Source organism: Paramormyrops kingsleyae, unplaced genomic scaffold, assembly GCF_048594095.1.
Source record: "Paramormyrops kingsleyae isolate MSU_618 unplaced genomic scaffold, PKINGS_0.4 ups145, whole genome shotgun sequence".
NCBI lineage: Eukaryota > Metazoa > Chordata > Actinopteri > Osteoglossiformes > Mormyridae > Paramormyrops > Paramormyrops kingsleyae.
In genome coordinates, this window is record NW_027326083.1 from 43,084 (window position 1) to 64,886 (window position 21,803).

Below are 21,803 nucleotides of genomic sequence, written 5' to 3' on the forward strand. Positions count from 1 at the left end.
ACTCAGTCTATTAGTCACTCACTCACTCACTCAGTCAGTCAGTCAGTCAGTCAGTCAGTCAGTTCTGCCTTTCGACAACAGGGGGCAGTAGAGGTGCACCATTCCCGGAAGCACTGCAATACCGGGTCGATGCGTGGAGCGGACGGGGCAAGCCCCACTTCCGGCTCCCTGTTCCAAAAATCCGTTTAATATGTGGTCCCCTCCATGGGGGACGTATCAGATATTAAACTGATAAGAACAGATACTACACTTGATCTTAGCCAAAAGGCCGAGAAGCGATACCCACAAATTGCGCCCCGCCGGGCGCCGGCATGCGGGATGCCGACGGAGCTGGCGCGGCTCAGCCCTCACCAGCCCCTCTGGCAGGTGTCGCCCGGCGAGTCCACGCGTGATCCAGGGAGACCACAGCCGCGCCACCGGGCACCTAACGCCAGCCGCTAAGCCGGGCCCAGTCTTCCTTTGACAGCAGCAGTGCAGCTCTGCTTGGGCAGAGCCTCCAAAAATACCATGAACTCATCGCTATCCCTCTCCACGGAAATCTTTAGTAAAAGGCGAAAGATTTATACGGGATGAAGAGAGACCCGAGTCGATATGGGGCCGCCGCCAAGCCCGTCGCCGTTAGCCGGGCCTGCGTGACGCCCCCGCTCGGAGTAGAATGCCCAGGGGCGTCGCAGCCGCCGTCCTCGGGGCCCCGACTCCTCCCTGTCCTCCTGTCCTCTCAAAAGACAGCAATCATTTTAACAAACATGAGGGGAAATTCAAAAGGCAAAGATGACATCATGCCTTACCTCAGCGCAGCTGTCCACCGCACAAACAGTGTGTCACCTTCCTTTAAAAAAAAAAAAAAAAAAAAAAAAAAAAAAAAAAGAAAAACGGCGGGAAACGGGGGCCACGCACAGACAGGGCCCCCCCCCTCACAGCACTCAGTCTATTAGTCACTCACTCACTCACTCAGTCAGTCAGTCAGTCAGTCAGTCAGTCAGTCAGTCAGTCAGTCAGTCAGTCAGTCAGTTCTGCCTTTCGACAACAGGGGGCAGTAGAGGTGCACCATTCCCGGAAGCACTGCAATACCGGGTCGATGCGTGGAGCGGACGGGGCAAGCCCCACTTCCGGCTCCCTGTTCCAAAAATCCGTTTAATATGTGGTCCCCTCCATGGGGGACGTATCAGATATTAAACTGATAAGAACAGATACTACACTTGATCTTAGCCAAAAGGCCGAGAAGCGATACCCACAAATTGCGCCCCGCCGGGCGCCGGCATGCGGGATGCCGACGGAGCTGGCGCGGCTCAGCCCTCACCAGCCCCTCTGGCAGGTGTCGCCCGGCGAGTCCACGCGTGATCCAGGGAGACCACAGCCGCGCCACCGGGCACCTAACGCCAGCCGCTAAGCCGGGCCCAGTCTTCCTTTGACAGCAGCAGTGCAGCTCTGCTTGGGCAGAGCCTCCAAAAATACCATGAACTCATCGCTATCCCTCTCCACGGAAATCTTTAGTAAAAGGCGAAAGATTTATACGGGATGAAGAGAGACCCGAGTCGATATGGGGCCGCCGCCAAGCCCGTCGCCGTTAGCCGGGCCTGCGTGACGCCCCCGCTCGGAGTAGAATGCCCAGGGGCGTCGCAGCCGCCGTCCTCGGGGCCCCGACTCCTCCCTGTCCTCCTGTCCTCTCAAAAGACAGCAATCATTTTAACAAACATGAGGGGAAATTCAAAAGGCAAAGATGACATCATGCCTTACCTCAGCGCAGCTGTCCACCGCACAAACAGTGTGTCACCTTCCTTTAAAAAAAAAAAAAAAAAAAAAAAAAAAAAAAAAAGAAAAACGGCGGGAAACGGGGGCCACGCACAGACAGGGCCCCCCCCCTCACAGCACTCAGTCTATTAGTCACTCACTCACTCACTCAGTCAGTCAGTCAGTCAGTCAGTCAGTCAGTCAGTCAGTCAGTTCTGCCTTTCGACAACAGGGGGCAGTAGAGGTGCACCATTCCCGGAAGCACTGCAATACCGGGTCGATGCGTGGAGCGGACGGGGCAAGCCCCACTTCCGGCTCCCTGTTCCAAAAATCCGTTTAATATGTGGTCCCCTCCATGGGGGACGTATCAGATATTAAACTGATAAGAACAGATACTACACTTGATCTTAGCCAAAAGGCCGAGAAGCGATACCCACAAATTGCGCCCCGCCGGGCGCCGGCATGCGGGATGCCGACGGAGCTGGCGCGGCTCAGCCCTCACCAGCCCCTCTGGCAGGTGTCGCCCGGCGAGTCCACGCGTGATCCAGGGAGACCACAGCCGCGCCACCGGGCACCTAACGCCAGCCGCTAAGCCGGGCCCAGTCTTCCTTTGACAGCAGCAGTGCAGCTCTGCTTGGGCAGAGCCTCCAAAAATACCATGAACTCATCGCTATCCCTCTCCACGGAAATCTTTAGTAAAAGGCGAAAGATTTATACGGGATGAAGAGAGACCCGAGTCGATATGGGGCCGCCGCCAAGCCCGTCGCCGTTAGCCGGGCCTGCGTGACGCCCCCGCTCGGAGTAGAATGCCCAGGGGCGTCGCAGCCGCCGTCCTCGGGGCCCCGACTCCTCCCTGTCCTCCTGTCCTCTCAAAAGACAGCAATCATTTTAACAAACATGAGGGGAAATTCAAAAGGCAAAGATGACATCATGCCTTACCTCAGCGCAGCTGTCCACCGCACAAACAGTGTGTCACCTTCCTTTAAAAAAAAAAAAAAAAAAAAAAAAAAAAAAAAAGAAAAACGGCGGGAAACGGGGGCCACGCACAGACAGGGCCCCCCCCCTCACAGCACTCAGTCTATTAGTCACTCACTCACTCACTCAGTCAGTCAGTCAGTCAGTCAGTCAGTCAGTCAGTCAGTTCTGCCTTTCGACAACAGGGGGCAGTAGAGGTGCACCATTCCCGGAAGCACTGCAATACCGGGTCGATGCGTGGAGCGGACGGGGCAAGCCCCACTTCCGGCTCCCTGTTCCAAAAATCCGTTTAATATGTGGTCCCCTCCATGGGGGACGTATCAGATATTAAACTGATAAGAACAGATACTACACTTGATCTTAGCCAAAAGGCCGAGAAGCGATACCCACAAATTGCGCCCCGCCGGGCGCCGGCATGCGGGATGCCGACGGAGCTGGCGCGGCTCAGCCCTCACCAGCCCCTCTGGCAGGTGTCGCCCGGCGAGTCCACGCGTGATCCAGGGAGACCACAGCCGCGCCACCGGGCACCTAACGCCAGCCGCTAAGCCGGGCCCAGTCTTCCTTTGACAGCAGCAGTGCAGCTCTGCTTGGGCAGAGCCTCCAAAAATACCATGAACTCATCGCTATCCCTCTCCACGGAAATCTTTAGTAAAAGGCGAAAGATTTATACGGGATGAAGAGAGACCCGAGTCGATATGGGGCCGCCGCCAAGCCCGTCGCCGTTAGCCGGGCCTGCGTGACGCCCCCGCTCGGAGTAGAATGCCCAGGGGCGTCGCAGCCGCCGTCCTCGGGGCCCCGACTCCTCCCTGTCCTCCTGTCCTCTCAAAAGACAGCAATCATTTTAACAAACATGAGGGGAAATTCAAAAGGCAAAGATGACATCATGCCTTACCTCAGCGCAGCTGTCCACCGCACAAACAGTGTGTCACCTTCCTTTAAAAAAAAAAAAAAAAAAAAAAAAAAAAAAAAAGAAAAACGGCGGGAAACGGGGGCCACGCACAGACAGGGCCCCCCCCCTCACAGCACTCAGTCTATTAGTCACTCACTCACTCACTCAGTCAGTCAGTCAGTCAGTCAGTCAGTCAGTCAGTCAGTTCTGCCTTTCGACAACAGGGGGCAGTAGAGGTGCACCATTCCCGGAAGCACTGCAATACCGGGTCGATGCGTGGAGCGGACGGGGCAAGCCCCACTTCCGGCTCCCTGTTCCAAAAATCCGTTTAATATGTGGTCCCCTCCATGGGGGACGTATCAGATATTAAACTGATAAGAACAGATACTACACTTGATCTTAGCCAAAAGGCCGAGAAGCGATACCCACAAATTGCGCCCCGCCGGGCGCCGGCATGCGGGATGCCGACGGAGCTGGCGCGGCTCAGCCCTCACCAGCCCCTCTGGCAGGTGTCGCCCGGCGAGTCCACGCGTGATCCAGGGAGACCACAGCCGCGCCACCGGGCACCTAACGCCAGCCGCTAAGCCGGGCCCAGTCTTCCTTTGACAGCAGCAGTGCAGCTCTGCTTGGGCAGAGCCTCCAAAAATACCATGAACTCATCGCTATCCCTCTCCACGGAAATCTTTAGTAAAAGGCGAAAGATTTATACGGGATGAAGAGAGACCCGAGTCGATATGGGGCCGCCGCCAAGCCCGTCGCCGTTAGCCGGGCCTGCGTGACGCCCCCGCTCGGAGTAGAATGCCCAGGGGCGTCGCAGCCGCCGTCCTCGGGGCCCCGACTCCTCCCTGTCCTCCTGTCCTCTCAAAAGACAGCAATCATTTTAACAAACATGAGGGGAAATTCAAAAGGCAAAGATGACATCATGCCTTACCTCAGCGCAGCTGTCCACCGCACAAACAGTGTGTCACCTTCCTTTAAAAAAAAAAAAAAAAAAGAAAAACGGCGGGAAACGGGGGCCACGCACAGACAGGGCCCCCCCCCTCACAGCACTCAGTCTATTAGTCACTCACTCACTCACTCAGTCAGTCAGTCAGTCAGTCAGTCAGTCAGTCAGTCAGTCAGTCAGTCAGTCAGTCAGTTCTGCCTTTCGACAACAGGGGGCAGTAGAGGTGCACCATTCCCGGAAGCACTGCAATACCGGGTCGATGCGTGGAGCGGACGGGGCAAGCCCCACTTCCGGCTCCCTGTTCCAAAAATCCGTTTAATATGTGGTCCCCTCCATGGGGGACGTATCAGATATTAAACTGATAAGAACAGATACTACACTTGATCTTAGCCAAAAGGCCGAGAAGCGATACCCACAAATTGCGCCCCGCCGGGCGCCGGCATGCGGGATGCCGACGGACGGAGCTGGCGCGGCTCAGCCCTCACCAGCCCCTCTGGCAGGTGTCGCCCGGCGAGTCCACGCGTGATCCAGGGAGACCACAGCCGCGCCACCGGGCACCTAACGCCAGCCGCTAAGCCGGGCCCAGTCTTCCTTTGACAGCAGCAGTGCAGCTCTGCTTGGGCAGAGCCTCCAAAAATACCATGAACTCATCGCTATCCCTCTCCACGGAAATCTTTAGTAAAAGGCGAAAGATTTATACGGGATGAAGAGAGACCCGAGTCGATATGGGGCCGCCGCCAAGCCCGTCGCCGTTAGCCGGGCCTGCGTGACGCCCCCGCTCGGAGTAGAATGCCCAGGGGCGTCGCAGCCGCCGTCCTCGGGGCCCCGACTCCTCCCTGTCCTCCTGTCCTTCAAAAGACAGCAATCATTTTAACAAACATGAGGGGAAATTCAAAAGGCAAAGATGACATCATGCCTTACCTCAGCGCAGCTGTCCACCGCACAAACAGTGTGTCACCTTCCTTTAAAAAAAAAAAAAAAAAAAAAAAAAAAAAAAAAAAAGAAAAACGGCGGGAAACGGGGGCCACGCACAGACAGGGCCCCCCCCCTCACAGCACTCAGTCTATTAGTCACTCACTCACTCACTCAGTCAGTCAGTCAGTCAGTCAGTCAGTCAGTCAGTCAGTCAGTCAGTCAGTCAGTCAGTTCTGCCTTTCGACAACAGGGGGCAGTAGAGGTGCACCATTCCCGGAAGCACTGCAATACCGGGTCGATGCGTGGAGCGGACGGGGCAAGCCCCACTTCCGGCTCCCTGTTCCAAAAATCCGTTTAATATGTGGTCCCCTCCATGGGGGACGTATCAGATATTAAACTGATAAGAACAGATTTTTTTTTTTTTTTTAATTCATCTTTATTCAACATTTCTGCTTACAATCTAAGAACAACACATAAAACTATAAAAACCCAACATTTTCCACATACTAACTAAAACAAACCCACATCAATACTAATCAAAATAGCACATATCAAAACCCATTTATACCCACAAACTTAATCCAACAGCATAATTAACAAAAACATATTACTGCCATAATAATACAAGACACCTTATAACATACAAATCTTAAAATATGAAACTACTCAAAACATTACAACACCCATTAAAACAGTATTAAATCCATAAATATAGCAGAAAATCTAAAATCTTTAAAAAGGTAAAACATTATCATCCTCAGACATATCCCCATTAAAACTAAGGTCTCCCCCAGACTCAACAGTGGCTAAAAAAGAACATTCATTTGCAATGTCCTGCTGCACTGGATAAGACCGTCTCTCAAGTGGGGAGACCAGAACACTTAGTAAGTCCATCTGCTCAAAAGGGGAAATCGCTTCTCGGCCTAAAGCAGTGTTCTCGTTCCTCCGGGCCTTCTTCCTCCTCCTGCTTTGGACAAACCTGGAGGGAGAGGTTGCGCGCTTTTCAGCCACGGCCAATGGACCCTTACCTGGGGACTCCACAGAAGCACTGGAGGCCGTGGACTCCCCATCGGCACTGGCGAAGGGCTGAGCCTCGGTGTTCCCAGCTCCCCTCTCGGCTCCCCCGTGCATCTCAGCGCAGCCCGGCAGTGCCTGCTGTCGGGCCCCGTCCACAGCCGAGCCCCGGGTAACGGCGTCGGCCCAGGACGGTTTGCGCTGAGGGCAGCTCCGAGCCAGATGGTCCTCACCTCTGCACAGGTTACACCGGAGGGGGCCCTTGCAGTCCTTCGCCAAGTGACCGACGTCCAGGCATCTCCAGCACTTCATGGTGGTACAGGAGTCCGCGGTGTGGCCCAGGCCGTGGCACAAGCGGCAGGAGGAGGGTTGCCCGGAGTAAAAAAGGTAGCCCTTGCAACGACCTATCATAAAATGAGCAGGTGGGTGGCTATACCCGTCAGGGGAGCTAGCGTCGGGGCGCAGGCACACCCGGAACTGCCTGCGCCCAGTCCAGACACCCAGCTGGTCTCTCACGTCCCTGTGCCCAGGGACCACGTCGACAAACCTGCCCAGGAAGGCAGCCACCGCTTCAGCTGGAACAAAGGGGTCCAAGACGTGGACGGTGATCACTCTCCGGTCCAGCTTCCACAGTGGCTCCACGTCATAGTACATCCGGCGAAGCTCTTCCTCCAAGCGGCTGCATGCAACCAGCATCTTCTTGTAGCCCTCTTCCGTAGTGCAAGTCACATAGAAGAAGGCCGAAGACTGGTTGCGCTGCACACAGATGATGTCTTCCATGGTAAGTCCCAGGAGGCCGAAGAGCACCTCCCGGATGAAGGTCAGTCTCTCCGGGAAACTCTCCGGTTCCTCCTGGTGAGTCCACTTGAAGGCTGCTGTATGCCGGATGACTACGACGGTCCTGTGTGGGCTCCCGGACATCCTGGCGATGGTGGGCAAGAGAGTCCTCGGGAGCCGGGCAGGGAGTCGACGTGTCCCAGCTGGGTGCCTAAACTAATAAAAGCTGGAAATAAAACCCCAAGCTCACCCTGCGGGAACGGCGGTCAAGCCACCCGAACCTGCACGTTAGGCTTGCAAGGGCTACCCAAAATAAAAAAAGCGCTAAAAGGAGACAACAGCTAGCCCCGTGGCAGCGGCGGTCAAGCCACCTGCTGGTCACGCTTTAGGTTCGCTGTTGCCTCCACTAAAAACCTGGCAATAAAAATCCCTCCAAAAAGCAGCACTTGATCTTAGCCAAAAGGCCGAGAAGCGATACCCACAAATTGCGCCCCGCCGGGCGCCGGCATGCGGGATGCCGACGGAGCTGGCGCGGCTCAGCCCTCACCAGCCCCTCTGGCAGGTGTCGCCCGGCGAGTCCACGCGTGATCCAGGGAGACCACAGCCGCGCCACCGGGCACCTAACGCCAGCCGCTAAGCCGGGCCCAGTCTTCCTTTGACAGCAGCAGTGCAGCTCTGCTTGGGCAGAGCCTCCAAAAATACCATGAACTCATCGCTATCCCTCTCCACGGAAATCTTTAGTAAAAGGCGAAAGATTTATACGGGATGAAGAGAGACCCGAGTCGATATGGGGCCGCCGCCAAGCCCGTCGCCGTTAGCCGGGCCTGCGTGACGCCCCCGCTCGGAGTAGAATGCCCAGGGGCGTCGCAGCCGCCGTCCTCGGGGCCCCGACTCCTCCCTGTCCTCCTGTCCTCTCAAAAGACAGCAATCATTTTAACAAACATGAGGGGAAATTCAAAAGGCAAAGATGACATCATGCCTTACCTCAGCGCAGCTGTCCACCGCACAAACAGTGTGTCACCTTCCTTTAAAAAAAAAAAAAAAGAAAAACGGCGGGAAACGGGGGCCACGCACAGACAGGGCCCCCCCCCTCACAGCACTCAGTCTATTAGTCACTCACTCACTCACTCAGTCAGTCAGTCAGTCAGTCAGTCAGTCAGTCAGTCAGTTCTGCCTTTCGACAACAGGGGGCAGTAGAGGTGCACCATTCCCGGAAGCACTGCAATACCGGGTCGATGCGTGGAGCGGACGGGGCAAGCCCCACTTCCGGCTCCCTGTTCCAAAAATCCGTTTAATATGTGGTCCCCTCCATGGGGGACGTATCAGATATTAAACTGATAAGAACAGATACTACACTTGATCTTAGCCAAAAGGCCGAGAAGCGATACCCACAAATTGCGCCCCGCCGGGCGCCGGCATGCGGGATGCCGACGGAGCTGGCGCGGCTCAGCCCTCACCAGCCCCTCTGGCAGGTGTCGCCCGGCGAGTCCACGCGTGATCCAGGGAGACCACAGCCGCGCCACCGGGCACCTAACGCCAGCCGCTAAGCCGGGCCCAGTCTTCCTTTGACAGCAGCAGTGCAGCTCTGCTTGGGCAGAGCCTCCAAAAATACCATGAACTCATCGCTATCCCTCTCCACGGAAATCTTTAGTAAAAGGCGAAAGATTTATACGGGATGAAGAGAGACCCGAGTCGATATGGGGCCGCCGCCAAGCCCGTCGCCGTTAGCCGGGCCTGCGTGACGCCCCCGCTCGGAGTAGAATGCCCAGGGGCGTCGCAGCCGCCGTCCTCGGGGCCCCGACTCCTCCCTGTCCTCCTGTCCTCTCAAAAGACAGCAATCATTTTAACAAACATGAGGGGAAATTCAAAAGGCAAAGATGACATCATGCCTTACCTCAGCGCAGCTGTCCACCGCACAAACAGTGTGTCACCTTCCTTTAAAAAAAAAAAAAAAAAAAAAAAAAAAAAAAAAAAAAAAAAAGAAAAACGGCGGGAAACGGGGGCCACGCACAGACAGGGCCCCCCCCCTCACAGCACTCAGTCTATTAGTCACTCACTCACTCACTCAGTCAGTCAGTCAGTCAGTCAGTCAGTCAGTCAGTCAGTCAGTCAGTCAGTCAGTCAGTCAGTCAGTCAGTCAGTTCTGCCTTTCGACAACAGGGGGCAGTAGAGGTGCACCATTCCCGGAAGCACTGCAATACCGGGTCGATGCGTGGAGCGGACGGGGCAAGCCCCACTTCCGGCTCCCTGTTCCAAAAATCCGTTTAATATGTGGTCCCCTCCATGGGGGACGTATCAGATATTAAACTGATAAGAACAGATACTACACTTGATCTTAGCCAAAAGGCCGAGAAGCGATACCCACAAATTGCGCCCCGCCGGGCGCCGGCATGCGGGATGCCGACGGAGCTGGCGCGGCTCAGCCCTCACCAGCCCCTCTGGCAGGTGTCGCCCGGCGAGTCCACGCGTGATCCAGGGAGACCACAGCCGCGCCACCGGGCACCTAACGCCAGCCGCTAAGCCGGGCCCAGTCTTCCTTTGACAGCAGCAGTGCAGCTCTGCTTGGGCAGAGCCTCCAAAAATACCATGAACTCATCGCTATCCCTCTCCACGGAAATCTTTAGTAAAAGGCGAAAGATTTATACGGGATGAAGAGAGACCCGAGTCGATATGGGGCCGCCGCCAAGCCCGTCGCCGTTAGCCGGGCCTGCGTGACGCCCCCGCTCGGAGTAGAATGCCCAGGGGCGTCGCAGCCGCCGTCCTCGGGGCCCCGACTCCTCCCTGTCCTCCTGTCCTCTCAAAAGACAGCAATCATTTTAACAAACATGAGGGGAAATTCAAAAGGCAAAGATGACATCATGCCTTACCTCAGCGCAGCTGTCCACCGCACAAACAGTGTGTCACCTTCCTTTAAAAAAAAAAAAAAAAAAAAAAAAAAAAAAAAAAAAAAAAAAGAAAAACGGCGGGAAACGGGGGCCACGCACAGACAGGGCCCCCCCCCTCACAGCACTCAGTCTATTAGTCACTCACTCACTCACTCAGTCAGTCAGTCAGTCAGTCAGTCAGTCAGTCAGTCAGTCAGTCAGTCAGTTCTGCCTTTCGACAACAGGGGGCAGTAGAGGTGCACCATTCCCGGAAGCACTGCAATACCGGGTCGATGCGTGGAGCGGACGGGGCAAGCCCCACTTCCGGCTCCCTGTTCCAAAAATCCGTTTAATATGTGGTCCCCTCCATGGGGGACGTATCAGATATTAAACTGATAAGAACAGATACTACACTTGATCTTAGCCAAAAGGCCGAGAAGCGATACCCACAAATTGCGCCCCGCCGGGCGCCGGCATGCGGGATGCCGACGGAGCTGGCGCGGCTCAGCCCTCACCAGCCCCTCTGGCAGGTGTCGCCCGGCGAGTCCACGCGTGATCCAGGGAGACCACAGCCGCGCCACCGGGCACCTAACGCCAGCCGCTAAGCCGGGCCCAGTCTTCCTTTGACAGCAGCAGTGCAGCTCTGCTTGGGCAGAGCCTCCAAAAATACCATGAACTCATCGCTATCCCTCTCCACGGAAATCTTTAGTAAAAGGCGAAAGATTTATACGGGATGAAGAGAGACCCGAGTCGATATGGGGCCGCCGCCAAGCCCGTCGCCGTTAGCCGGGCCTGCGTGACGCCCCCGCTCGGAGTAGAATGCCCAGGGGCGTCGCAGCCGCCGTCCTCGGGGCCCCGACTCCTCCCTGTCCTCCTGTCCTCTCAAAAGACAGCAATCATTTTAACAAACATGAGGGGAAATTCAAAAGGCAAAGATGACATCATGCCTTACCTCAGCGCAGCTGTCCACCGCACAAACAGTGTGTCACCTTCCTTTAAAAAAAAAAAAAAAAAAAAAAAAAAAAAAAAAGAAAAACGGCGGGAAACGGGGGCCACGCACAGACAGGGCCCCCCCCCTCACAGCACTCAGTCTATTAGTCACTCACTCACTCACTCAGTCAGTCAGTCAGTCAGTCAGTCAGTCAGTCAGTCAGTCAGTCAGTCAGTCAGTCAGTCAGTTCTGCCTTTCGACAACAGGGGGCAGTAGAGGTGCACCATTCCCGGAAGCACTGCAATACCGGGTCGATGCGTGGAGCGGACGGGGCAAGCCCCACTTCCGGCTCCCTGTTCCAAAAATCCGTTTAATATGTGGTCCCCTCCATGGGGGACGTATCAGATATTAAACTGATAAGAACAGATACTACACTTGATCTTAGCCAAAAGGCCGAGAAGCGATACCCACAAATTGCGCCCCGCCGGGCGCCGGCATGCGGGATGCCGACGGAGCTGGCGCGGCTCAGCCCTCACCAGCCCCTCTGGCAGGTGTCGCCCGGCGAGTCCACGCGTGATCCAGGGAGACCACAGCCGCGCCACCGGGCACCTAACGCCAGCCGCTAAGCCGGGCCCAGTCTTCCTTTGACAGCAGCAGTGCAGCTCTGCTTGGGCAGAGCCTCCAAAAATACCATGAACTCATCGCTATCCCTCTCCACGGAAATCTTTAGTAAAAGGCGAAAGATTTATACGGGATGAAGAGAGACCCGAGTCGATATGGGGCCGCCGCCAAGCCCGTCGCCGTTAGCCGGGCCTGCGTGACGCCCCCGCTCGGAGTAGAATGCCCAGGGGCGTCGCAGCCGCCGTCCTCGGGGCCCCGACTCCTCCCTGTCCTCCTGTCCTCTCAAAAGACAGCAATCATTTTAACAAACATGAGGGGAAATTCAAAAGGCAAAGATGACATCATGCCTTACCTCAGCGCAGCTGTCCACCGCACAAACAGTGTGTCACCTTCCTTTAAAAAAAAAAAAAAAAAAAAAAAAAAAAAAAAAGAAAAACGGCGGGAAACGGGGGCCACGCACAGACAGGGCCCCCCCCCTCACAGCACTCAGTCTATTAGTCACTCACTCACTCACTCAGTCAGTCAGTCAGTCAGTCAGTCAGTCAGTCAGTCAGTTCTGCCTTTCGACAACAGGGGGCAGTAGAGGTGCACCATTCCCGGAAGCACTGCAATACCGGGTCGATGCGTGGAGCGGACGGGGCAAGCCCCACTTCCGGCTCCCTGTTCCAAAAATCCGTTTAATATGTGGTCCCCTCCATGGGGGACGTATCAGATATTAAACTGATAAGAACAGATACTACACTTGATCTTAGCCAAAAGGCCGAGAAGCGATACCCACAAATTGCGCCCCGCCGGGCGCCGGCATGCGGGATGCCGACGGAGCTGGCGCGGCTCAGCCCTCACCAGCCCCTCTGGCAGGTGTCGCCCGGCGAGTCCACGCGTGATCCAGGGAGACCACAGCCGCGCCACCGGGCACCTAACGCCAGCCGCTAAGCCGGGCCCAGTCTTCCTTTGACAGCAGCAGTGCAGCTCTGCTTGGGCAGAGCCTCCAAAAATACCATGAACTCATCGCTATCCCTCTCCACGGAAATCTTTAGTAAAAGGCGAAAGATTTATACGGGATGAAGAGAGACCCGAGTCGATATGGGGCCGCCGCCAAGCCCGTCGCCGTTAGCCGGGCCTGCGTGACGCCCCCGCTCGGAGTAGAATGCCCAGGGGCGTCGCAGCCGCCGTCCTCGGGGCCCCGACTCCTCCCTGTCCTCCTGTCCTCTCAAAAGACAGCAATCATTTTAACAAACATGAGGGGAAATTCAAAAGGCAAAGATGACATCATGCCTTACCTCAGCGCAGCTGTCCACCGCACAAACAGTGTGTCACCTTCCTTTAAAAAAAAAAAAAAAAAAAAAAAAAAAAAAAAAAGAAAAACGGCGGGAAACGGGGGCCACGCACAGACAGGGCCCCCCCCCTCACAGCACTCAGTCTATTAGTCACTCACTCACTCACTCAGTCAGTCAGTCAGTCAGTCAGTCAGTCAGTCAGTCAGTTCTGCCTTTCGACAACAGGGGGCAGTAGAGGTGCACCATTCCCGGAAGCACTGCAATACCGGGTCGATGCGTGGAGCGGACGGGGCAAGCCCCACTTCCGGCTCCCTGTTCCAAAAATCCGTTTAATATGTGGTCCCCTCCATGGGGGACGTATCAGATATTAAACTGATAAGAACAGATACTACACTTGATCTTAGCCAAAAGGCCGAGAAGCGATACCCACAAATTGCGCCCCGCCGGGCGCCGGCATGCGGGATGCCGACGGAGCTGGCGCGGCTCAGCCCTCACCAGCCCCTCTGGCAGGTGTCGCCCGGCGAGTCCACGCGTGATCCAGGGAGACCACAGCCGCGCCACCGGGCACCTAACGCCAGCCGCTAAGCCGGGCCCAGTCTTCCTTTGACAGCAGCAGTGCAGCTCTGCTTGGGCAGAGCCTCCAAAAATACCATGAACTCATCGCTATCCCTCTCCACGGAAATCTTTAGTAAAAGGCGAAAGATTTATACGGGATGAAGAGAGACCCGAGTCGATATGGGGCCGCCGCCAAGCCCGTCGCCGTTAGCCGGGCCTGCGTGACGCCCCCGCTCGGAGTAGAATGCCCAGGGGCGTCGCAGCCGCCGTCCTCGGGGCCCCGACTCCTCCCTGTCCTCCTGTCCTCTCAAAAGACAGCAATCATTTTAACAAACATGAGGGGAAATTCAAAAGGCAAAGATGACATCATGCCTTACCTCAGCGCAGCTGTCCACCGCACAAACAGTGTGTCACCTTCCTTTAAAAAAAAAAAAAAAAAAAAAAAAAAAAAAAAAGAAAAACGGCGGGAAACGGGGGCCACGCACAGACAGGGCCCCCCCCCTCACAGCACTCAGTCTATTAGTCACTCACTCACTCACTCAGTCAGTCAGTCAGTCAGTCAGTCAGTCAGTCAGTCAGTTCTGCCTTTCGACAACAGGGGGCAGTAGAGGTGCACCATTCCCGGAAGCACTGCAATACCGGGTCGATGCGTGGAGCGGACGGGGCAAGCCCCACTTCCGGCTCCCTGTTCCAAAAATCCGTTTAATATGTGGTCCCCTCCATGGGGGACGTATCAGATATTAAACTGATAAGAACAGATACTACACTTGATCTTAGCCAAAAGGCCGAGAAGCGATACCCACAAATTGCGCCCCGCCGGGCGCCGGCATGCGGGATGCCGACGGAGCTGGCGCGGCTCAGCCCTCACCAGCCCCTCTGGCAGGTGTCGCCCGGCGAGTCCACGCGTGATCCAGGGAGACCACAGCCGCGCCACCGGGCACCTAACGCCAGCCGCTAAGCCGGGCCCAGTCTTCCTTTGACAGCAGCAGTGCAGCTCTGCTTGGGCAGAGCCTCCAAAAATACCATGAACTCATCGCTATCCCTCTCCACGGAAATCTTTAGTAAAAGGCGAAAGATTTATACGGGATGAAGAGAGACCCGAGTCGATATGGGGCCGCCGCCAAGCCCGTCGCCGTTAGCCGGGCCTGCGTGACGCCCCCGCTCGGAGTAGAATGCCCAGGGGCGTCGCAGCCGCCGTCCTCGGGGCCCCGACTCCTCCCTGTCCTCCTGTCCTCTCAAAAGACAGCAATCATTTTAACAAACATGAGGGGAAATTCAAAAGGCAAAGATGACATCATGCCTTACCTCAGCGCAGCTGTCCACCGCACAAACAGTGTGTCACCTTCCTTTAAAAAAAAAAAAAAAAAAAAAAAAAAAAAAAAAAAGAAAAACGGCGGGAAACGGGGGCCACGCACAGACAGGGCCCCCCCCCTCACAGCACTCAGTCTATTAGTCACTCACTCACTCACTCAGTCAGTCAGTCAGTCAGTCAGTCAGTCAGTCAGTCAGTTCTGCCTTTCGACAACAGGGGGCAGTAGAGGTGCACCATTCCCGGAAGCACTGCAATACCGGGTCGATGCGTGGAGCGGACGGGGCAAGCCCCACTTCCGGCTCCCTGTTCCAAAAATCCGTTTAATATGTGGTCCCCTCCATGGGGGACGTATCAGATATTAAACTGATAAGAACAGATACTACACTTGATCTTAGCCAAAAGGCCGAGAAGCGATACCCACAAATTGCGCCCCGCCGGGCGCCGGCATGCGGGATGCCGACGGAGCTGGCGCGGCTCAGCCCTCACCAGCCCCTCTGGCAGGTGTCGCCCGGCGAGTCCACGCGTGATCCAGGGAGACCACAGCCGCGCCACCGGGCACCTAACGCCAGCCGCTAAGCCGGGCCCAGTCTTCCTTTGACAGCAGCAGTGCAGCTCTGCTTGGGCAGAGCCTCCAAAAATACCATGAACTCATCGCTATCCCTCTCCACGGAAATCTTTAGTAAAAGGCGAAAGATTTATACGGGATGAAGAGAGACCCGAGTCGATATGGGGCCGCCGCCAAGCCCGTCGCCGTTAGCCGGGCCTGCGTGACGCCCCCGCTCGGAGTAGAATGCCCAGGGGCGTCGCAGCCGCCGTCCTCGGGGCCCCGACTCCTCCCTGTCCTCCTGTCCTCTCAAAAGACAGCAATCATTTTAACAAACATGAGGGGAAATTCAAAAGGCAAAGATGACATCATGCCTTACCTCAGCGCAGCTGTCCACCGCACAAACAGTGTGTCACCTTCCTTTAAAAAAAAAAAAAAAAAAAAAAAAAAAAAAAAAAGAAAAACGGCGGGAAACGGGGGCCACGCACAGACAGGGCCCCCCCCCTCACAGCACTCAGTCTATTAGTCACTCACTCACTCACTCAGTCAGTCAGTCAGTCAGTCAGTCAGTCAGTCAGTCAGTTCTGCCTTTCGACAACAGGGGGCAGTAGAGGTGCACCATTCCCGGAAGCACTGCAATACCGGGTCGATGCGTGGAGCGGACGGGGCAAGCCCCACTTCCGGCTCCCTGTTCCAAAAATCCGTTTAATATGTGGTCCCCTCCATGGGGGACGTATCAGATATTAAACTGATAAGAACAGATACTACACTTGATCTTAGCCAAAAGGCCGAGAAGCGATACCCACAAATTGCGCCCCGCCGGGCGCCGGCATGCGGGATGCCGACGGAGCTGGCGCGGCTCAGCCCTCACCAGCCCCTCTGGCAGGTGTCGCCCGGCGAGTCCACGCGTGATCCAGGGAGACCACAGCCGCGCCACCGGGCACCTAACGCCAGCCGCTAAGCCGGGCCCAGTCTTCCTTTGACAGCAGCAGTGCAGCTCTGCTTGGGCAGAGCCTCCAAAAATACCATGAACTCATCGCTATCCCTCTCCACGGAAATCTTTAGTAAAAGGCGAAAGATTTATACGGGATGAAGAGAGACCCGAGTCGATATGGGGCCGCCGCCAAGCCCGTCGCCGTTAGCCGGGCCTGCGTGACGCCCCCGCTCGGAGTAGAATGCCCAGGGGCGTCGCAGCCGCCGTCCTCGGGGCCCCGACTCCTCCCTGTCCTCCTGTCCTCTCAAAAGACAGCAATCATTTTAACAAACATGAGGGGAAATTCAAAAGGCAAAGATGACATCATGCCTTACCTCAGCGCAGCTGTCCACCGCACAAACAGTGTGTCACCTTCCTTTAAAAAAAAAAAAAAAAAAAAAAAAAAAAAAAAAAAAAGAAAAACGGCGGGAAACGGGGGCCACGCACAGACAGGGCCCCCCCCCTCACAGCACTCAGTCTATTAGTCACTCACTCACTCACTCAGTCAGTCAGTCAGTCAGTCAGTCAGTCAGTCAGTCAGTTCTGCCTTTCGACAACAGGGGGCAGTAGAGGTGCACCATTCCCGGAAGCACTGCAATACCGGGTCGATGCGTGGAGCGGACGGGGCAAGCCCCACTTCCGGCTCCCTGTTCCAAAAATCCGTTTAATATGTGGTCCCCTCCATGGGGGACGTATCAGATATTAAACTGATAAGAACAGATACTACACTTGATCTTAGCCAAAAGGCCGAGAAGCGATACCCACAAATTGCGCCCCGCCGGGCGCCGGCATGCGGGATGCCGACGGAGCTGGCGCGGCTCAGCCCTCACCAGCCCCTCTGGCAGGTGTCGCCCGGCGAGTCCACGCGTGATCCAGGGAGACCACAGCCGCGCCACCGGGCACCTAACGCCAGCCGCTAAGCCGGGCCCAGTCTTCCTTTGACAGCAGCAGTGCAGCTCTGCTTGGGCAGAGCCTCCAAAAATACCATGAACTCATCGCTATCCCTCTCCACGGAAATCTTTAGTAAAAGGCGAAAGATTTATACGGGATGAAGAGAGACCCGAGTCGATATGGGGCCGCCGCCAAGCCCGTCGCCGTTAGCCGGGCCTGCGTGACGCCCCCGCTCGGAGTAGAATGCCCAGGGGCGTCGCAGCCGCCGTCCTCGGGGCCCCGACTCCTCCCTGTCCTCCTGTCCTCTCAAAAGACAGCAATCATTTTAACAAACATGAGGGGAAATTCAAAAGGCAAAGATGACATCATGCCTTACCTCAGCGCAGCTGTCCACCGCACAAACAGTGTGTCACCTTCCTTTAAAAAAAAAAAAAAAAAAAAAAAAAAAAAAAAAGAAAAACGGCGGGAAACGGGGGCCACGCACAGACAGGGCCCCCCCCCTCACAGCACTCAGTCTATTAGTCACTCACTCACTCACTCAGTCAGTCAGTCAGTCAGTCAGTCAGTCAGTCAGTCAGTTCTGCCTTTCGACAACAGGGGGCAGTAGAGGTGCACCATTCCCGGAAGCACTGCAATACCGGGTCGATGCGTGGAGCGGACGGGGCAAGCCCCACTTCCGGCTCCCTGTTCCAAAAATCCGTTTAATATGTGGTCCCCTCCATGGGGGACGTATCAGATATTAAACTGATAAGAACAGATACTACACTTGATCTTAGCCAAAAGGCCGAGAAGCGATACCCACAAATTGCGCCCCGCCGGGCGCCGGCATGCGGGATGCCGACGGAGCTGGCGCGGCTCAGCCCTCACCAGCCCCTCTGGCAGGTGTCGCCCGGCGAGTCCACGCGTGATCCAGGGAGACCACAGCCGCGCCACCGGGCACCTAACGCCAGCCGCTAAGCCGGGCCCAGTCTTCCTTTGACAGCAGCAGTGCAGCTCTGCTTGGGCAGAGCCTCCAAAAATACCATGAACTCATCGCTATCCCTCTCCACGGAAATCTTTAGTAAAAGGCGAAAGATTTATACGGGATGAAGAGAGACCCGAGTCGATATGGGGCCGCCGCCAAGCCCGTCGCCGTTAGCCGGGCCTGCGTGACGCCCCCGCTCGGAGTAGAATGCCCAGGGGCGTCGCAGCCGCCGTCCTCGGGGCCCCGACTCCTCCCTGTCCTCCTGTCCTCTCAAAAGACAGCAATCATTTTAACAAACATGAGGGGAAATTCAAAAGGCAAAGATGACATCATGCCTTACCTCAGCGCAGCTGTCCACCGCACAAACAGTGTGTCACCTTCCTTTAAAAAAAAAAAAAAAAAAAAAAAAAAAAAAAAAAGAAAAACGGCGGGAAACGGGGGCCACGCACAGACAGGGCCCCCCCCCTCACAGCACTCAGTCTATTAGTCACTCACTCACTCACTCAGTCAGTCAGTCAGTCACTCACTCAGTCAGTCAGTCAGTCAGTCAGTCAGTCAGTCAGTCAGTTCTGCCTTTCGACAACAGGGGGCAGTAGAGGTGCACCATTCCCGGAAGCACTGCAATACCGGGTCGATGCGTGGAGCGGACGGGGCAAGCCCCACTTCCGGCTCCCTGTTCCAAAAATCCGTTTAATATGTGGTCCCCTCCATGGGGGACGTATCAGATATTAAACTGATAAGAACAGATACTACACTTGATCTTAGCCAAAAGGCCGAGAAGCGATACCCACAAATTGCGCCCCGCCGGGCGCCGGCATGCGGGATGCCGACGGAGCTGGCGCGGCTCAGCCCTCACCAGCCCCTCTGGCAGGTGTCGCCCGGCGAGTCCACGCGTGATCCAGGGAGACCACAGCCGCGCCACCGGGCACCTAACGCCAGCCGCTAAGCCGGGCCCAGTCTTCCTTTGACAGCAGCAGTGCAGCTCTGCTTGGGCAGAGCCTCCAAAAATACCATGAACTCATCGCTATCCCTCTCCACGGAAATCTTTAGTAAAAGGCGAAAGATTTATACGGGATGAAGAGAGACCCGAGTCGATATGGGGCCGCCGCCAAGCCCGTCGCCGTTAGCCGGGCCTGCGTGACGCCCCCGCTCGGAGTAGAATGCCCAGGGGCGTCGCAGCCGCCGTCCTCGGGGCCCCGACTCCTCCCTGTCCTCCTGTCCTCTCAAAAGACAGCAATCATTTTAACAAACATGAGGGGAAATTCAAAAGGCAAAGATGACATCATGCCTTACCTCAGCGCAGCTGTCCACCGCACAAACAGTGTGTCACCTTCCTTTAAAAAAAAAAAAAAAAAAAAAAAAAAAAAAAAGAAAAACGGCGGGAAACGGGGGCCACGCACAGACAGGGCCCCCCCCCTCACAGCACTCAGTCTATTAGTCACTCACTCACTCACTCAGTCAGTCAGTCAGTCAGTCAGTCAGTCAGTCAGTCAGTTCTGCCTTTCGACAACAGGGGGCAGTAGAGGTGCACCATTCCCGGAAGCACTGCAATACCGGGTCGATGCGTGGAGCGGACGGGGCAAGCCCCACTTCCGGCTCCCTGTTCCAAAAATCCGTTTAATATGTGGTCCCCTCCATGGGGGACGTATCAGATATTAAACTGATAAGAACAGATACTACACTTGATCTTAGCCAAAAGGCCGAGAAGCGATACCCACAAATTGCGCCCCGCCGGGCGCCGGCATGCGGGATGCCGACGGAGCTGGCGCGGCTCAGCCCTCACCAGCCCCTCTGGCAGGTGTCGCCCGGCGAGTCCACGCGTGATCCAGGGAGACCACAGCCGCGCCACCGGGCACCTAACGCCAGCCGCTAAGCCGGGCCCAGTCTTCCTTTGACAGCAGCAGTGCAGCTCTGCTTGGGCAGAGCCTCCAAAAATACCATGAACTCATCGCTATCCCTCTCCACGGAAATCTTTAGTAAAAGGCGAAAGATTTATACGGGATGAAGAGAGACCCGAGTCGATATGGGGCCGCCGCCAAGCCCGTCGCCGTTAGCCGGGCCTGCGTGACGCCCCCGCTCGGAGTAGAATGCCCAGGGGCGTCGCAGCCGCCGTCCTCGGGGCCCCGACTCCTCCCTGTCCTCCTGTCCTCTCAAAAGACAGCAATCATTTTAACAAACATGAGGGGAAATTCAAAAGGCAAAGATGACATCATGCCTTACCTCAGCGCAGCTGTCCACCGCACAAACAGTGTGTCACCTTCCTTTAAAAAAAAAAAAAAAAAAAAAAAAAAAAAAAAAGAAAAACGGCGGGAAACGGGGGCCACGCACAGACAGGGCCCCCCCCCTCACAGCACTCAGTCTATTAGTCACTCACTCACTCACTCAGTCAGTCAGTCAGTCAGTCAGTCAGTCAGTCAGTCAGTTCTGCCTTTCGACAACAGGGGGCAGTAGAGGTGCACCATTCCCGGAAGCACTGCAATACCGGGTCGATGCGTGGAGCGGACGGGGCAAGCCCCACTTCCGGCTCCCTGTTCCAAAAATCCGTTTAATATGTGGTCCCCTCCATGGGGGACGTATCAGATATTAAACTGATAAGAACAGATACTACACTTGATCTTAGCCAAAAGGCCGAGAAGCGATACCCACAAATTGCGCCCCGCCGGGCGCCGGCATGCGGGATGCCGACGGAGCTGGCGCGGCTCAGCCCTCACCAGCCCCTCTGGCAGGTGTCGCCCGGCGAGTCCACGCGTGATCCAGGGAGACCACAGCCGCGCCACCGGGCACCTAACGCCAGCCGCTAAGCCGGGCCCAGTCTTCCTTTGACAGCAGCAGTGCAGCTCTGCTTGGGCAGAGCCTCCAAAAATACCATGAACTCATCGCTATCCCTCTCCACGGAAATCTTTAGTAAAAGGCGAAAGATTTATACGGGATGAAGAGAGACCCGAGTCGATATGGGGCCGCCGCCAAGCCCGTCGCCGTTAGCCGGGCCTGCGTGACGCCCCCGCTCGGAGTAGAATGCCCAGGGGCGTCGCAGCCGCCGTCCTCGGGGCCCCGACTCCTCCCTGTCCTCCTGTCCTCTCAAAAGACAGCAATCATTTTAACAAACATGAGGGGAAATTCAAAAGGCAAAGATGACATCATGCCTTACCTCAGCGCAGCTGTCCACCGCACAAACAGTGTGTCACCTTCCTTTAAAAAAAAAAAAAAAAAAAAAAAAAAAAAAAAAAAAAGAAAAACGGCGGGAAACGGGGGCCACGCACAGACAGGGCCCCCCCCCTCACAGCACTCAGTCTATTAGTCACTCACTCAGTCAGTCAGTCAGTCAGTCAGTCAGTCAGTCAGTCAGTCAGTCAGTCAGTCAGTCAGTTCTGCCTTTCGACAACAGGGGGCAGTAGAGGTGCACCATTCCCGGAAGCACTGCAATACCGGGTCGATGCGTGGAGCGGACGGGGCAAGCCCCACTTCCGGCTCCCTGTTCCAAAAATCCGTTTAATATGTGGTCCCCTCCATGGGGGACGTATCAGATATTAAACTGATAAGAACAGATACTACACTTGATCTTAGCCAAAAGGCCGAGAAGCGATACCCACAAATTGCGCCCCGCCGGGCGCCGGCATGCGGGAT

At 56.0% G+C, this 21,803-nt stretch overlaps 42 non-coding genes and 1 pseudogene across 42 annotated transcripts; all 43 read right to left on the bottom strand.

Moving 5' to 3' along the window:
• Positions 1-88: 88 nt before the first annotated feature.
• On the bottom strand, positions 89-280 carry LOC140587171 (U2 spliceosomal RNA). Its single transcript, XR_011988922.1, has one exon. It is a non-coding gene; the product is annotated as a U2 spliceosomal RNA (small nuclear RNA).
• Positions 281-475: 195 nt separating this feature from the next.
• LOC140587117 (U5 spliceosomal RNA) lies at positions 476-589 on the bottom strand. The gene has a single exon (XR_011988869.1). It is a non-coding gene; the product is annotated as a U5 spliceosomal RNA (small nuclear RNA).
• Positions 590-1,037: 448 nt separating this feature from the next.
• LOC140587173 (U2 spliceosomal RNA) lies at positions 1,038-1,229 on the bottom strand. Its single transcript, XR_011988924.1, has one exon. It is a non-coding gene; the product is annotated as a U2 spliceosomal RNA (small nuclear RNA).
• Positions 1,230-1,424: 195 nt separating this feature from the next.
• Positions 1,425-1,538, bottom strand: LOC140587118 (U5 spliceosomal RNA). The gene has a single exon (XR_011988870.1). It is a non-coding gene; the product is annotated as a U5 spliceosomal RNA (small nuclear RNA).
• Positions 1,539-1,970: 432 nt separating this feature from the next.
• Positions 1,971-2,162, bottom strand: LOC140587174 (U2 spliceosomal RNA). Its single transcript, XR_011988925.1, has one exon. It is a non-coding gene; the product is annotated as a U2 spliceosomal RNA (small nuclear RNA).
• A 195-nt stretch (positions 2,163-2,357) lies between these two features.
• LOC140587119 (U5 spliceosomal RNA) lies at positions 2,358-2,471 on the bottom strand. Its single transcript, XR_011988871.1, has one exon. It is a non-coding gene; the product is annotated as a U5 spliceosomal RNA (small nuclear RNA).
• Positions 2,472-2,898: 427 nt separating this feature from the next.
• LOC140587175 (U2 spliceosomal RNA) lies at positions 2,899-3,090 on the bottom strand. Its single transcript, XR_011988926.1, has one exon. It is a non-coding gene; the product is annotated as a U2 spliceosomal RNA (small nuclear RNA).
• Positions 3,091-3,285: 195 nt separating this feature from the next.
• On the bottom strand, positions 3,286-3,399 carry LOC140587120 (U5 spliceosomal RNA). The gene has a single exon (XR_011988872.1). It is a non-coding gene; the product is annotated as a U5 spliceosomal RNA (small nuclear RNA).
• Positions 3,400-3,826: 427 nt separating this feature from the next.
• On the bottom strand, positions 3,827-4,018 carry LOC140587176 (U2 spliceosomal RNA). The gene has a single exon (XR_011988927.1). It is a non-coding gene; the product is annotated as a U2 spliceosomal RNA (small nuclear RNA).
• A 195-nt stretch (positions 4,019-4,213) lies between these two features.
• LOC140587122 (U5 spliceosomal RNA) lies at positions 4,214-4,327 on the bottom strand. Its single transcript, XR_011988874.1, has one exon. It is a non-coding gene; the product is annotated as a U5 spliceosomal RNA (small nuclear RNA).
• Positions 4,328-4,759: 432 nt separating this feature from the next.
• On the bottom strand, positions 4,760-4,951 carry LOC140587177 (U2 spliceosomal RNA). Its single transcript, XR_011988928.1, has one exon. It is a non-coding gene; the product is annotated as a U2 spliceosomal RNA (small nuclear RNA).
• Positions 4,952-5,150: 199 nt separating this feature from the next.
• LOC140587123 (U5 spliceosomal RNA) lies at positions 5,151-5,264 on the bottom strand. Its single transcript, XR_011988875.1, has one exon. It is a non-coding gene; the product is annotated as a U5 spliceosomal RNA (small nuclear RNA).
• A 449-nt stretch (positions 5,265-5,713) lies between these two features.
• Positions 5,714-5,939, bottom strand: LOC140587073 (U2 spliceosomal RNA; annotated as a pseudogene).
• A 1,979-nt stretch (positions 5,940-7,918) lies between these two features.
• Positions 7,919-8,032, bottom strand: LOC140587124 (U5 spliceosomal RNA). The gene has a single exon (XR_011988876.1). It is a non-coding gene; the product is annotated as a U5 spliceosomal RNA (small nuclear RNA).
• A 409-nt stretch (positions 8,033-8,441) lies between these two features.
• LOC140587178 (U2 spliceosomal RNA) lies at positions 8,442-8,633 on the bottom strand. Its single transcript, XR_011988929.1, has one exon. It is a non-coding gene; the product is annotated as a U2 spliceosomal RNA (small nuclear RNA).
• A 195-nt stretch (positions 8,634-8,828) lies between these two features.
• LOC140587125 (U5 spliceosomal RNA) lies at positions 8,829-8,942 on the bottom strand. The gene has a single exon (XR_011988877.1). It is a non-coding gene; the product is annotated as a U5 spliceosomal RNA (small nuclear RNA).
• A 472-nt stretch (positions 8,943-9,414) lies between these two features.
• On the bottom strand, positions 9,415-9,606 carry LOC140587179 (U2 spliceosomal RNA). The gene has a single exon (XR_011988930.1). It is a non-coding gene; the product is annotated as a U2 spliceosomal RNA (small nuclear RNA).
• Positions 9,607-9,801: 195 nt separating this feature from the next.
• LOC140587126 (U5 spliceosomal RNA) lies at positions 9,802-9,915 on the bottom strand. Its single transcript, XR_011988878.1, has one exon. It is a non-coding gene; the product is annotated as a U5 spliceosomal RNA (small nuclear RNA).
• A 448-nt stretch (positions 9,916-10,363) lies between these two features.
• Positions 10,364-10,555, bottom strand: LOC140587180 (U2 spliceosomal RNA). The gene has a single exon (XR_011988931.1). It is a non-coding gene; the product is annotated as a U2 spliceosomal RNA (small nuclear RNA).
• Positions 10,556-10,750: 195 nt separating this feature from the next.
• On the bottom strand, positions 10,751-10,864 carry LOC140587127 (U5 spliceosomal RNA). The gene has a single exon (XR_011988879.1). It is a non-coding gene; the product is annotated as a U5 spliceosomal RNA (small nuclear RNA).
• A 451-nt stretch (positions 10,865-11,315) lies between these two features.
• Positions 11,316-11,507, bottom strand: LOC140587181 (U2 spliceosomal RNA). Its single transcript, XR_011988932.1, has one exon. It is a non-coding gene; the product is annotated as a U2 spliceosomal RNA (small nuclear RNA).
• Positions 11,508-11,702: 195 nt separating this feature from the next.
• LOC140587128 (U5 spliceosomal RNA) lies at positions 11,703-11,816 on the bottom strand. Its single transcript, XR_011988880.1, has one exon. It is a non-coding gene; the product is annotated as a U5 spliceosomal RNA (small nuclear RNA).
• Positions 11,817-12,243: 427 nt separating this feature from the next.
• LOC140587182 (U2 spliceosomal RNA) lies at positions 12,244-12,435 on the bottom strand. Its single transcript, XR_011988933.1, has one exon. It is a non-coding gene; the product is annotated as a U2 spliceosomal RNA (small nuclear RNA).
• Positions 12,436-12,630: 195 nt separating this feature from the next.
• LOC140587129 (U5 spliceosomal RNA) lies at positions 12,631-12,744 on the bottom strand. The gene has a single exon (XR_011988881.1). It is a non-coding gene; the product is annotated as a U5 spliceosomal RNA (small nuclear RNA).
• A 428-nt stretch (positions 12,745-13,172) lies between these two features.
• LOC140587184 (U2 spliceosomal RNA) lies at positions 13,173-13,364 on the bottom strand. The gene has a single exon (XR_011988935.1). It is a non-coding gene; the product is annotated as a U2 spliceosomal RNA (small nuclear RNA).
• Positions 13,365-13,559: 195 nt separating this feature from the next.
• LOC140587130 (U5 spliceosomal RNA) lies at positions 13,560-13,673 on the bottom strand. The gene has a single exon (XR_011988882.1). It is a non-coding gene; the product is annotated as a U5 spliceosomal RNA (small nuclear RNA).
• Positions 13,674-14,100: 427 nt separating this feature from the next.
• LOC140587185 (U2 spliceosomal RNA) lies at positions 14,101-14,292 on the bottom strand. The gene has a single exon (XR_011988936.1). It is a non-coding gene; the product is annotated as a U2 spliceosomal RNA (small nuclear RNA).
• Positions 14,293-14,487: 195 nt separating this feature from the next.
• On the bottom strand, positions 14,488-14,601 carry LOC140587131 (U5 spliceosomal RNA). Its single transcript, XR_011988883.1, has one exon. It is a non-coding gene; the product is annotated as a U5 spliceosomal RNA (small nuclear RNA).
• A 429-nt stretch (positions 14,602-15,030) lies between these two features.
• On the bottom strand, positions 15,031-15,222 carry LOC140587186 (U2 spliceosomal RNA). Its single transcript, XR_011988937.1, has one exon. It is a non-coding gene; the product is annotated as a U2 spliceosomal RNA (small nuclear RNA).
• A 195-nt stretch (positions 15,223-15,417) lies between these two features.
• Positions 15,418-15,531, bottom strand: LOC140587133 (U5 spliceosomal RNA). The gene has a single exon (XR_011988885.1). It is a non-coding gene; the product is annotated as a U5 spliceosomal RNA (small nuclear RNA).
• A 428-nt stretch (positions 15,532-15,959) lies between these two features.
• LOC140587187 (U2 spliceosomal RNA) lies at positions 15,960-16,151 on the bottom strand. Its single transcript, XR_011988938.1, has one exon. It is a non-coding gene; the product is annotated as a U2 spliceosomal RNA (small nuclear RNA).
• A 195-nt stretch (positions 16,152-16,346) lies between these two features.
• On the bottom strand, positions 16,347-16,460 carry LOC140587134 (U5 spliceosomal RNA). The gene has a single exon (XR_011988886.1). It is a non-coding gene; the product is annotated as a U5 spliceosomal RNA (small nuclear RNA).
• A 431-nt stretch (positions 16,461-16,891) lies between these two features.
• On the bottom strand, positions 16,892-17,083 carry LOC140587188 (U2 spliceosomal RNA). The gene has a single exon (XR_011988939.1). It is a non-coding gene; the product is annotated as a U2 spliceosomal RNA (small nuclear RNA).
• A 195-nt stretch (positions 17,084-17,278) lies between these two features.
• On the bottom strand, positions 17,279-17,392 carry LOC140587135 (U5 spliceosomal RNA). The gene has a single exon (XR_011988887.1). It is a non-coding gene; the product is annotated as a U5 spliceosomal RNA (small nuclear RNA).
• A 427-nt stretch (positions 17,393-17,819) lies between these two features.
• LOC140587061 (U2 spliceosomal RNA) lies at positions 17,820-18,011 on the bottom strand. The gene has a single exon (XR_011988817.1). It is a non-coding gene; the product is annotated as a U2 spliceosomal RNA (small nuclear RNA).
• A 195-nt stretch (positions 18,012-18,206) lies between these two features.
• On the bottom strand, positions 18,207-18,320 carry LOC140587136 (U5 spliceosomal RNA). Its single transcript, XR_011988888.1, has one exon. It is a non-coding gene; the product is annotated as a U5 spliceosomal RNA (small nuclear RNA).
• A 452-nt stretch (positions 18,321-18,772) lies between these two features.
• LOC140587062 (U2 spliceosomal RNA) lies at positions 18,773-18,964 on the bottom strand. The gene has a single exon (XR_011988818.1). It is a non-coding gene; the product is annotated as a U2 spliceosomal RNA (small nuclear RNA).
• A 195-nt stretch (positions 18,965-19,159) lies between these two features.
• Positions 19,160-19,273, bottom strand: LOC140587137 (U5 spliceosomal RNA). Its single transcript, XR_011988889.1, has one exon. It is a non-coding gene; the product is annotated as a U5 spliceosomal RNA (small nuclear RNA).
• Positions 19,274-19,699: 426 nt separating this feature from the next.
• LOC140587063 (U2 spliceosomal RNA) lies at positions 19,700-19,891 on the bottom strand. Its single transcript, XR_011988819.1, has one exon. It is a non-coding gene; the product is annotated as a U2 spliceosomal RNA (small nuclear RNA).
• Positions 19,892-20,086: 195 nt separating this feature from the next.
• LOC140587138 (U5 spliceosomal RNA) lies at positions 20,087-20,200 on the bottom strand. The gene has a single exon (XR_011988890.1). It is a non-coding gene; the product is annotated as a U5 spliceosomal RNA (small nuclear RNA).
• A 427-nt stretch (positions 20,201-20,627) lies between these two features.
• LOC140587064 (U2 spliceosomal RNA) lies at positions 20,628-20,819 on the bottom strand. Its single transcript, XR_011988820.1, has one exon. It is a non-coding gene; the product is annotated as a U2 spliceosomal RNA (small nuclear RNA).
• A 195-nt stretch (positions 20,820-21,014) lies between these two features.
• On the bottom strand, positions 21,015-21,128 carry LOC140587139 (U5 spliceosomal RNA). Its single transcript, XR_011988891.1, has one exon. It is a non-coding gene; the product is annotated as a U5 spliceosomal RNA (small nuclear RNA).
• Positions 21,129-21,571: 443 nt separating this feature from the next.
• Positions 21,572-21,763, bottom strand: LOC140587065 (U2 spliceosomal RNA). The gene has a single exon (XR_011988821.1). It is a non-coding gene; the product is annotated as a U2 spliceosomal RNA (small nuclear RNA).
• Between the last annotated feature and the right edge of the window lie 40 nt (positions 21,764-21,803).